Source organism: Mesocricetus auratus, unplaced genomic scaffold (genome assembly GCF_017639785.1).
Source record: "Mesocricetus auratus isolate SY011 unplaced genomic scaffold, BCM_Maur_2.0 Super-Scaffold_100003, whole genome shotgun sequence".
Taxonomy (NCBI): Eukaryota; Metazoa; Chordata; class Mammalia; order Rodentia; family Cricetidae; genus Mesocricetus; species Mesocricetus auratus.
In genome coordinates, this window is record NW_024429188.1 from 666,298 (window position 1) to 679,148 (window position 12,851).

Genomic DNA, 12,851 nt, shown 5'->3' on the forward strand with positions numbered 1-12,851 from the left:
ATATATGATTTAAGGTAAGTGACTAACTCCGATGTTTCTTTTTCTTTTGTTCTTTCCTTCCTTCCTTCTTTCTTCCTTCCTTTCTTCTTTATTTTTTTCAGATAGGTAGCTTGTTTCCTCAACACAGTTAATGGGAAATGATGCTCTTTCTCTATTGAATTCTCACAACAAACTTGTCAGAATAGTTTTGTTCCTAGAGTTAATAAGGGTCACAGAGCCTTGGGCCTGGATAGCCAAATAATAAGCCTTAATAAGTCACTTAAATAAGTAGGTAACAGCAAAAAATTGGGATTTATCCATTGTGGCTATGGTGAGAAGAGAAACAAAATTCCAGTGACATCCTGCACCCCAAGTCTATCTTCAGGGTCTTAGCATTAGGCTTAGAGGAAAGCAATGCATAATTAAACAGTCTTGGTGAAGGTGATGATGGCCCACCTATCATTGTTTCCTCTCCAATCTCTCTCAGCAAGAGGTTTGACTAGTTGTGTATGAAACCACTTTCCTCGAGACAAGTTCCCCTCTGACTAATACTAGCCTTCAGCCTTTTTCTTCTCCTGGGGAAACCTCTTGGTTTCCTTGCATGCCTTGTTTCAGTAGTCCACATAGCCAGAGTAAGGGACACAAAGATTTCTTTAGGACATTCTCATTCTTTCCAGGCATGTGGTTACTATTTGATCATATACACAAGGACTTGCATGGGAAATTTCTAATAGATGAATCTGTGTGCCGCCAGCATTGCAATTCAAAGTGCTGTAGCTTGGTAATGAGCTCATTTTGTTCTTTTGCACAATTGTGCCTGGATAGATTTATCTATTTCTTCAAAAAAATAACTAATATATTTTTTAGTATGTTGATCACATTCAGTAGCATAGATACCTTAACAATGTTAAGACATGAGCATAAGATTTATTTGTGACTTAACTGAAGTTTTTTCAGCATTATTTTGTATTTTCCAATGTGTAGGCTTTTTACCACCTAAGTATTTTATGTGTGACACTATGGAATTTTTTGGCTAATTTTCTTTTTTGATAATTCATAATTAATGTACATTGTGAACTGAAGTTCTCAGAACAAAGTCATAACTGTGTTGCAGTTTACACAAGGCTAACACTGATTAAAACTTCTGTGATTGTAAAAGGTTGCAATGTTACAAGTGAGGAGCCTAATTATCTTAGATTATCTTTATTCTCCTAAATGATCACTATTGCCCACCTTTGTTTTATGACTATCAAGTAAAATCCTTTGTGGAATGGACATGCATACCCCCAGATTTCTCTATCCTAAATGCTAAGAATGTCATCAGATGATAGTATAGCTGTATAACAGAGGATTTTGAAAGTGCCTTGATCTATGACTCTCTTTGTTCTGTTACTATAAAAATTTCATGTCTCCCTTACTATGTCGGAACATGTTCTTTGATGTAACAAGTTTATCCTCAGGTCATCATCACTCCCCCTTGGCTCCTAAATCAGTATGGTGATTTCTCAGAAAAGTGGAAATCCATGTACCTCAAGAACCAGAAATACCACTGTTGGGCATATGCCCAAAGGATGCGCATTTTCACAAGGACATTTGCTCAGCTATGTTCATAGCAGCATTATTTGTAATAGCCAGATCTTGGAAACAACCTAGATGCCCCTCAACTGAAGAATGGATAAACAATATGTGGTGCATTTATACAATGGAGTACTACTCAGTGGTAAGAAACAATGATTTCATAACATTCGTAGGCAAATGGACAGAACTAGAAAAAAACATCCTGAGTGAGGTAACCCAAAACCAGAAAGACAAATATAGTGAGTACTTGCTCATAAGTGGATACCAGACACAAAGCAAAAGATACCCAGCCTACAATCCATAACCCTAGAGAAGCCAGAACCCTCTTCCAGAAACAGATGCAGAAATCCACAACTAACCAATGGGCCAAGCTCCTGGAGCACAATCAAAGTGAGGGAGGAGCAACAATATGAACAAAGGAGTCAAGACCATGATGGGGAAGCCAACAGAATCAGCTGACCTGAGCTAGTGAGAGATCACTGACTCAGGTCTGACAAATGGGGAACCTGCATAAGACCAGACTAGACTCCCTTAACATATGTGACAATGGTGTGGCTGGGACATTATATGAAGCCACTGGCAGTGGATTTCCTAGGAGAGGCCTTACCCTCTCTAAGGAGCAGATGGGAGGTGGGGTAAAGAAATAGGGGAAGTAGAAGGAGAGGAGGAAGGGGGAACTGGGATTGGAATGTAAAAAAATTAATTAATTGTAAAAAGCAAGAAAAAAAGATAGGCACTTAGAAAGAAAGACACCAGAAAACATGGATGTGGGCTTCTCCAAAAAAAGTCATAGAAAGTGGGATATGCCCAAGTGTGGTACAGGCTCTCCAAGGAAGTGATAGTTATTTGTTTTAGCAAGAGCCATTTTTGTGGTTCTCAAGTTAAATCACACCAAGTTCCTAGGAAACCTATTTTTCTCCCTTTTGATAAGTGAGATGAGTGAGCTGGCTCTGAAGATGGAATTATAATCCGATCAAAGGAAAGCAGGAGCCGCAGGAGTTGCACAGGGAGCTTAGTTTGTGTCCTTAACCTTTAAATGGGGTTTCTGGGGAGGGGGATTCCTAGAAAATTGTAGGTTTACAGCTGAGCAGGAAGGAAGACCTTAGCCAGTTGGTAGCTGTGATTGAATTCTTGCTATTCTGGCTTCTCTACTGTCAAGATTCCAGAACAAAGGCTCTTTTACCATCTTTTGTCCCACAGATTTCCCCTGCCTTTTAGTCTTGCCATGATCTTACTCTGCTTCTCTTATTTGACTTAAATATCAGAAAACAGGTATTTTTTTTCTTTTATTTGACTATTTCACTGTCTGGCCTGGAACTCCTATCCCCTGGTATTGCACATGCTGTCCCCATTTAATCTGAGGTCATGCCAATCATAGTGAATTTTTTTATAAGACTAAGAGAAAGAAACAGATAGCTTCTAGGTAGGGGACTAGAAAATGAGCAATTCTGCTTCTTCCCACTGACAACCAGCTGTCTTGACTGGAAACGTCTTCCCTTCTACAGTGGCCACAATGCTGAGAGGTACTGATCCCTCTTCTGGTGTCCTACTTCTATCTTTCTTCAATGTTTATATATCAAAGCTACCTGGAGCCTTGAGTGATTAGACACTTCATTGTCCCTTTAAGGTGTGACCAAAACTCCAGTCCAACCACAGGGATGTAAAAGGAATAGAGTGCCTCACCCTCCTCTGGGGAGCAGAGGGCAGATGGAACGGGGGTGGGGGGCTGATGGGGAGTGAGGGAAGTGGGGAGGGAGAGGGATCTGGGATTGACATATGAAGCAGGCTTGTTTCTAATTTAAATTTAAAAAAAAGAAAAAAGAAAATTGGACTTAGTAGTCACCCTCCATATTTCAATCCAATAAATCCTTGTTGACCTTAGTGAGACCTTCAGTGGCAACCCATCCTTGGGACCCACTCTTGCTATACAGGACCTCTGCATACTTTCTTTTGCTCAGTCTCTCACCTATTGAAAAACTCCATTCTGACCTGGTGCTAGGGTAATTCCCAGGAATCCACAAGCATGACCAATGTTAAGACTCCTAGCAACAGTGGAGAGGGTGCCTGATGTGGCTTTCTCCTGTAATCAGAGTGGTGACTCCCCTAATTGTCATCATAGACCCTCCATCCAGTAACTGATGGAAGCAGATGCAGGGACAGCTGGGGAGCCTGCATGGGAACTACCTAGGCCCTCTGCATATGGGTGACAGTTGTGTGGCTTGATCTGTTTGTGAAGCCCCTGGCAGTGGGACCAGGATCTATCCCTGGGTCATGAGCTGGCTTTTTGGAGTCCATTCCCTATGGTGGGATGCCTTGCTCACCCTTAATGCAGGATGAAGGACTGGGAGAGAAGAGAGGGGGAGTGGGAGGAAGGGGGAAGAGGGAGCTGTTGTTGGTATGTAAAATGAATAGAAAATTTAAAATAAAAAATTAATTGTGAAAAAATACATCCACTCTGCTCCTCATCTTTCCATTGTCCATGACATATATTCTTTGAATTCCAGAGACAAAGGACCTCAAAGCCACTGACCCAGGGAGTTTAGTGACCTGTTGGTTGTCTAGCACCTTAGCTGCTTAAGTGATTGCTCACCTGATTTGAGGAAGCCTCCATTACAGGCAAGCACCTCCTGCTTTTCTTCCATATTGTACTAGAAATAACATGTCCTACCAATGAGAAATCACTCTACACAGATCAAGGCTAGCAAAGGAAAGTCTTTTTATGGAAAATTTCCATGGCTAGCTGTCTGTACTGCCTAAGGAAGAGCTGGCCTAAGATTTCACCAGCTTAGATATGCTGTAGGCTATTAGCCACACATGCTGTCATCCTTAAATCTCTTTTAGACTCCAGCTCTAGGTTACACTTTGAGCAATGTAAACAAAGACAGCAGACTCAAGTCTGGCCACTTGGGCAGATGGGAGAGTTGCACAGCAGAGATATTGCCAGGATTCTTTCTTTTTTGAAACACTTTTTATTATATATTTAAATAAGAAATGAGCTTGCTTCCCATTTCAGGCCCAGCTCCCTCTCCCTCCCCTCCACGCCTGCTCCCCCACCAACTCCCCCCAACCCCCCACCCAATCCCCACTCCATTCCCCAGGGAGGGTAAGGCCCTCCATGGGGGAATCTCTAGAGTCTGTCATTTTGTTCCCAAAGTGTCCAGATTGAGAGAGCATCCCTCCTTGTGGAATAGGCACCCAAAGTCCATTTGTGTGCCAGGGATAAATACTGGTCTACTACTCAAAGCCCCATAGATTGCCTAGGTCTCCTCACTGACACCCACATTCAGGGGGTCTGGATCAGTCCCATGCTGGCCTCTCAGCCGTCAGTCTGGGGTCCAAGATCTGTGTTGTTCTTTTCCAGCAGTTGTTATCCTGGGTCATCTTGCCCACCTGGCAGAATTAATGCTTTTCTGTAAAGAGCACAAGGACTCAATAGCAGACTAGGACTTAATGGTGGTTGTGACCCTGCACTGCCCCTAGAGTTGTTTCTTAGAGGCATGTCCTTTCAGGGTAGGTCTAATAGCTGGTCAACTCTGGTGAACAAGCATTTACATCCTAGCATCCTAAGTTCTGCTTCTTTCTAACAGGCCTGGTTAGTATACTATTTATCTTTGGGGTATTTTGGAGGCAACGCTTCTTTAGTTAAGTTCTACTCTGTGTGATTTAATGCCTCCTAAGCCAATCTGTTAGTAAATCCTTTGTAACAGCAATTGTATTACTTTCAGTTTTTTTACATCACATTTTCCTCAATTCCCATAAAACTCAACTTTCACCAGACATTGATTCATGTTTTCTTTATCAAACTTTTCCAAGAAACAACGAGTATCTCAATTAGCTTCTTTCTCTTGCCTCTTTACCTCCCCTTTTCTCTTTGCTTCTCAGCTTCCTCCTCCCACCATCCACCCACTGTTCAGAATTCCTCTACCTCCATTATGTGAATTAATAAACATGCCACCCTTTCTGGGAAGCCTGGAAACTACATATAGACACTGAGAGATTTCCCTTAAAAAGAGCTGATGGGGGATGCCCTTCTGTATGCTGTGAATATGTGTTTCTCTTGTTTCTTGATGAATAAAGCTGTTTCAGCCAATGAACAGGCTGGATGTAGTCAGGTAGGAAGTATATGTGGGGTTACCAGACTAGGAGAATTCTGGGAAGATAAACGCAGAGAGTGAGTCTCGAGAGAGATGCCATGTAGCTGCCAAGGAAGAAAAAGATCTGGGCATCACCAGTAAGCCAAGACCACTTGGGGATACACAGATTAACAGAAATTAATTAATAATTAAGAGAGATCTAGCCAATAAGAAGCCTGAGCCATTGGCCAACCAATTTATAATTAATACAAGCTTCTGTGTATTTACTTATAACTAAATGGCAGAGGGACCAGGTGGGGCAGAAACTTCCCATAGTGCTTTTGGCACAAATCACTTGCTTGTCCAACCCACTAGAGTGTGAGCTCCAAAGGCAAGGCAGTAGATGTATCATGATTATTTCCTCCTTAACTTTGTGGTGGGTGTTGCTGGTCTCTCTAACTTTGTGGTGGGTATCGCTGGTCTCCTTAACTTTGTGGTAGGTCTTACAAAGATCTTGATTCTTGTTTCCTTGAAGGAAGGAATTCAGTCAAGAGACACATTTTGTTTCTTCTCTTCTGTTTTCTTCTTTTAGATGCTAACCAGAACCTGAGTATGCTTTTTCTGGTCAGGCTTTTTCACTTTTTTTTTAATAAAGCTTCTATCTCTTGCTGACCTCCATGCCTAAACCAAATGGCACAGCTCTCTCTCTCCCTCTGAATCTCCCACCTATGAATCTATAATAAAATTTTCTCTAAAACTCACCTTCTGTGGTTTGTGAATTTCATTTTTTAAATTCATGGGACAAGAACCTCAAAGCCACTCACTATCTCAGGGCAGCTTTGATAGCTGTGGGGTTTTCCGGAACCCCAATAAAGGCTCCATCATTCTCTAGGACAGCATAATATTCCCATATAATTTTGAGCAGACAGTTATTTAGCAAAGCAACGGAAACCAAGTTAAACAAGGAAAACATTTCAAGGAGAAACTGGGTTGCATCCTTGAAAGCAAAGCTGGTGCTGGAAAGAGGGAGTGAAGTAGACTTCTTCAATGTGAGAAGCAAGATTGTAGGTTCTGTACTGCAGATGTTAAAGACATTTTAATGAATATTTATGAGTTGATTGGCCTATTCGTGTAGCAAGGTGGCCACTTTTCTACCCCAAATTAGAGCCTACCAGATCACACTTTTAAGGTATTTCCACAAAAGCAGAGGGTGTCCAAACCACAATGCAAGTGATAATATAATAACTATATTTTGAGGATGTTAGTGTAAATGTTCTGTTGCATGGCCTGGTTTCCTTAGTTTGTGACAAAGTGGAAACAATATAATAACAATATTAGCACTATTTAACTGCCAAGGGGCAGGTTGATCATCAGGGAGCATAGCTACCAAGAATCAACTAGTTTTCCTCGATTATTTCATATTTAATTTGTTGTCTATGAGGAGGTCTGAGGTGCTACACTTCATGGAATAGGTAGGGGCTTTTATGTAGAAGCCATCCTTATCCACCGCTTCCTCTATTATTATTAGATGCACTGGAAACAAATCTGAAATAGCAGCAGTACCTTGCCTGTGTTCCTCAGGTGCCTTTGTCTATGAGTGCCACTCAGAGCCTGTCAAGAAAGACCTAGTCCCACTTTGAGGTTTTGTTTCCTACAACCCTGTCTTCCCTTGTCAGCTTGGCAAGTTCTCTTCTTTACCTTCCTCAGCGTTCATGACCTTGCCATTTTAGCCCTAACATTTTAACTTTCATTTTAACCCTAACATTTTTCTACCATAACAATACCATTCATTGCCAACCTCTCTATATTTGACATAACATCCTTATGATTATTGGGTATAAGCATGTGGAATGCATTACTTAGCAGACCACTAAGCTTCCACCAATTTTAAAGCTAAAAATATTTTAAGAAAGCATCAGAAACATATAGAAGAATATTTCCAGTCAACTATAATTCCTGGCCTGATATCCAAATCAATGCCTTTGATAACTGCGTTGATTTATGACTTTCTTTTGTTATGGGACTATAGAAGCTTATGTTATCTCATTGGAATCAGTTGGGGGAACCTGAGAGTGTTTTCCTGGTCCATGTAACCCTGAATAATACACTAGATTTTAATAAAGTCTCTTTGCCCATATACAACCATATCTTTCCCCAGTCACTGTTACAATCTCTTTTGTTTCATATTGAAAGTTTTACTGAGGGGGAGGTAAGAAAATAAGGTAAAGAGACACAGAGACAGAGAGAGGAAAGAAGAGACAAAGTGTGGAGGAGTACAGATCATGTGCCAGCAGGAGGGGGAGTGACCCAAGCTGACAACTGTCCTGCCAAAAGAGAGAGTGGCTCAAAGCTGACCACTGACTGGCACCATTACAAGATGGTGCTGAGAGGAAGCTATGGAGGCAAGGCTTCAAGTGTTTACTAGGAAAATCATTTGGCTGCCCAAACTCACACAGGATGAGGTTATCACACACTCGCAGACCATGCCCAAGAAGGGATAGGACACTAGATACACCACAGAAATACCTTTAAAATTGTTGGGTAATGCTTTTCCCATCCTGGTTTTTTTTTTTTTTTACTTTAAAACGGTTCACTGTTGAGAAACCCTGTCTCTTAAAAACCAAAAAAAAAAAAAAAAAAAAAAAAAAAAGGTTCACTGTTAAGCACCTTGCTTGACTTGGCTCCCTGTTGCGCCTGACTGTCTCCCAGTTTCGGGGAGGTTGCCTGATGGGCGAACAGCTCACTCTACCCTCTCTGACTTTGACCCCCCAGGAGGCCCCCAGAGACCCCCCGACAACGAGGGAGACAGAAAAAGTCCTGTCTGCCCCAGGGGAACAGTGGGAAAGACTGTTACAATTTATTTTACAGTCTTCCATTCTTGGGTCTATGTTCTCTCCAAGTGCCACATATTCTATATCCCCATGTTTTGTACATGATGTGTGACTCAACGAACACTTATGGAGCATTGTACTAGAATCTTTTAATACAAAACTAGAAAACACAATGACTTTCTCTTTAAAGAAACTCTAAGACTGTGCAGAAATACCTGTGTATAAAATAAATGTCACTAAATTATGGCAAGAGTAGTAACAAAGATATGCACAGAAACATGGAAAAAAATTTAGGAAGAGGGAAATTTAGTATAACCATAGGCAACATGAAGCTCTCTGGAGGAGGTAAGACAAAAGGTAATTTTTTTGACAAAATGTAAATTTGAAACAATGTGTAGGATTTAGCCAGGTACACACAAGAAAGCACAAAAACTGTACTTAATTAAAATAATATAACATTTCTAGACTATCAAGTATAATTTATAATGGACATCAATATTGTCACCATGATACAGAGAACCTTAGGGACCACACTACTTTATCTGTCATAGTTACTTTTCTGTTGTTGTGGTAAAACACCATGAGGAGGGCAACTTATAAAAAAGTTATTGTGGGCTTGCAGTCTCAATGATTCTGTAGTGAAGGGACAGCTTTGAGCTCGTGTCTTGATCCACAACCATGAGACAGACTGAGAAAGGGCACTGGGAGTCTCATGAGTCCTTTGGAACCTCAAAGCCCACTTCACCCAACCAGTGACACACCTCCTCCAACAAGGCTATAACCTCCCAATCCTTCCCAAACAGTTCCACTAACTGAGGACCAAGTATTCAAAAACATAAGCTTATGTGGGTTGTTCTTGTGGGCCATTCTTATTCAAACCATATATGCTACAAAAAGGCATAAAAAAGTCTTATGAGAATGGTATCTTAGCTATGTGGCACAGATCATTCTGGCAGGTGAATAAGAGATGAATGATAGGATTAGAAAAAGGCAAGATATTACCTAAGACTAAATATTATGAAGGACACATGAAGTAGAGTGATCCTTCAAATTAGAAGAATAACTGATGATGAAGCGAAACCATGTGAAAGGGTATGGCATCATAACCATCAAAGGAAGAGAGAGAGTACTTCAACATGAAAAATTGTCAAGTTAGTACTTAGGCTACTATATACATACATATATACATATCTCTGAAGACTTTGCAAAATCTTTTTATGGACCTGTGGAGGTAGAAGCCGGATATCAGTTGATGTAGAATTATGAAAGATGTAAGCAAACAGAAGACATATAATATGAATTGCTAACTTTTTTTGGTGTACCACTCTTGGTTGCCCAAGAGAACAAGATAGTAGGACTCTATAGCTGAAGACACCACACACTTCTGTTGCAAGAAACTGAGAAATCATTCTTGAACTGACCACAAAACTCTGCCTGCTAGCTAGCTTTAGCAGCTCTGGAAGGTGTTATGCAAGAGGCAGAGAGAGGAAAGATACCAGTGGTCTTACCCAATCCGGGACTCTTCATGCTACAATATCAGCTACTAGGCAAGATATGTTCACTGATGCAGTAGCAGAATATCTGGGAAGAGGGAATCTTAATTGAGAAAATGCCTCCATAAGAATGGCCAGTGGTGCATTATTTTAAATTAATGATTGGTATGAATAGGCTCAGCCCATGGATAGTGATGCCACCCCTGAACAATGGACTATTACACAAAAGTGTAAAATGAAATAAACTTTTGCTCCACAAGTTGCATTTGGTGATGGTGTTTTATTACAATAGAATCCCTAACTAAGACTGAAATTGGATTGCTTCTCCACAGTGGAGTTAAGGAAGATAATGTTTGGAGTGCAGGAGATCCTTTAGGGCATCTTTTGATGTTACCACGCCCTGTGATTAAAGTCAGTGGGAAACTACAACAGCCTAATCCAGCAGGATGACAAAAGGCACAGATCCTTTAGGAATGAAAATACGGGTCAGTCCTTCAGGAAAAGAGCCAAGAGTTGCTGAGGTATTTCCTGAGGGTGGAAGATGTACACTGTAATCAGGGTTTCTCTGTCCCGTCAGTCAGCTCTGTCCCACCACCCAGCTCCCAAATAACCACACAGAGACTTGATATTCATTACAAATGTTTAGTCAGTAGCTTAGGCTTGTTACTAACTAGCTCTTACATCTTAAGATGGCCCATATTTCTTATGTATGCTCTACCACGTGGCAGTACCCCCTTTTCAGTACAGCGTGTTCATCTCCTGTTTTCTCTGTATCTTGCTGGTGACTCAAACTTTGTTCTTCCCAGCATCCTCTCAGTTTGACTCTCCCCACTCCAACCTCTTCCTGCCTAGTTATTGGCCATTATACTTTTATAAAACCAGTCAGAAGGCACCCTGGAAAAGACACATCTTCACAGTGGAGGGAGAAATTATGGCCATGTAACAAGATGAGAAAACAAGAATTGTAATTGACATGAGGGTTTCTGTTCTGTTTGTTCATGAACATGTTTTATTTTTCATATACACATATGTGTTCAGCAGTTATGTATGTCTTCTTTACTGTATTTTATCATGTAATATAATGTAGAATGAGACATTATCAGTGATTTTTTTATAACATTTAAGTTAGGAAACACTAAAAATCTAAGTATTCTTCAAGGGACATTTTCACCTATTCTAAAATACATAAGGCATTTTCAGTTGTTTGTGAGATAGTTATATCATTTTAGATGAAATAATGATCTTATTATTTTCATTTCAAAATTAAACATAGCACAATGAGATGTGCTTGTATGTCAAACTGACAAGGGTTGTACTTGTGATTGACTGCCAACTTGAGTATTTCTGGAATCAACTAAAACACAAACAGTTAAGTATGCTTGTGAGGGATTTTCTTGACTGGATTATTTGAAGTGGGAAGACCTATTCTAAATCTGGGCCACACCTTCTGGTTCCAGCCCAAATAAAAGGACCTGGAAGAAGGAAGCTTCTGCTTTTTGTCTGCTTACCCACACTCTTGCTGACAAGTTCATCTATCCTATTCCTTCACAGGTATTAGAATCTACTTCTTTGGGATTTCAAGATAGACTGAAGACCAGGAGCTTTCTAAGTATCCTCTAGGACTCCAGCACCAGATTGAGACTGTTGGTACCTGTTATTTTATTGTTGTGGTGGTGGGGATATTTCCCCTGTTTTGTTTACTGGATTATTTATTCCTTTTTGTTTTTCTGGGTGTGATTAACCTCTTTAAATTGTAGCTTTAATTCTAGCCCCTTCTGTAAGACTGGATTTAAAGATAGATATTCCTTACATTTGATTATATCATGGAATGCCTTGTTTTCTCCGTCTATGGTGTTTTAAAGTTTCTCTGGGTGTAGTAGTCTGTGCTGGCATCTGTGGTCTCTTAGAGTCTACATCACATCTATCTGTCCAGAACCTTCTGGCTTTTAGAGTCTCCATTGAGAAATCATGTGTAATTCTAATAAGTCTGCTTAGTCTTTTTGTTTTAGTAGCTTTTAATTTTATTTCTTCACTTTGTATATTTAATGTTTTGATTAATGTGTGCCACGGAGACTTTCTTTCCTGGTCCAGTCTGTTTGGTGCTGTATTCTTCTTTTGCCTTGATAGGCATCGCCTCCTTTAGGTTAGGAAAGTTTTCTTCTCTGATGCTGTTAAAAGTATTATCTGTGCCTTTGACTTGAATTTCTTCTTCCTCTATTCCTATTGTTCATGGATTTGAACTTTCCATAGTGTGCCAGATTTCCTGGATGGTTTGTGCCAGGAGATTTTTAGATTTAATATTTTCTTTTACCAAGATATCCATTTCTTCTATTGCATCTTCAATGCCTGAGCTTATCTCTTTCATCTTTTGTATTCTGTTGGTGAGGGTTGCCTCTGAGTTTCATGTTCAAGTTCTTAAATTTTTCATTTCCAAATTTCCCTCAAGTTTTAAAAATCTATTTCAACTTTCAGGTCTTTAAAGTTTTTATTCATTTACTGCTACTCTTTGTTTGTGGTTTCATGGATTTATTTAAGGGATTCATTCATTTCCTCTTTAACAATCCCTATCATATTCATAATGGCTATTTTAAGGTGTTTGGCTTATGTTTCAGCTATGTTGCAACTGTCAGGGCCTATGTTGATACATGGCCTTGGTTCCTTGGTTTCTGTTTCCCTTTCTGGTTCTTAGAGGATTTGGTGGCTATGTGTCACTTGGTAGGGAGATCTTCTGGAGTCCTACTATGTGTGGCCACTGAGAGTTCTTGGTAAACTGTTTCTCTGTTGAGAGCTGACACTTAGGAATGGGGCGTGGGCTCAGAGAGAAGGGAATCTGAGAAGGTTCCCAGGGGGGTGGAAAACAGGGTCTGCTTAGTGCCCTGGAAATGGGAGCTGAAAGA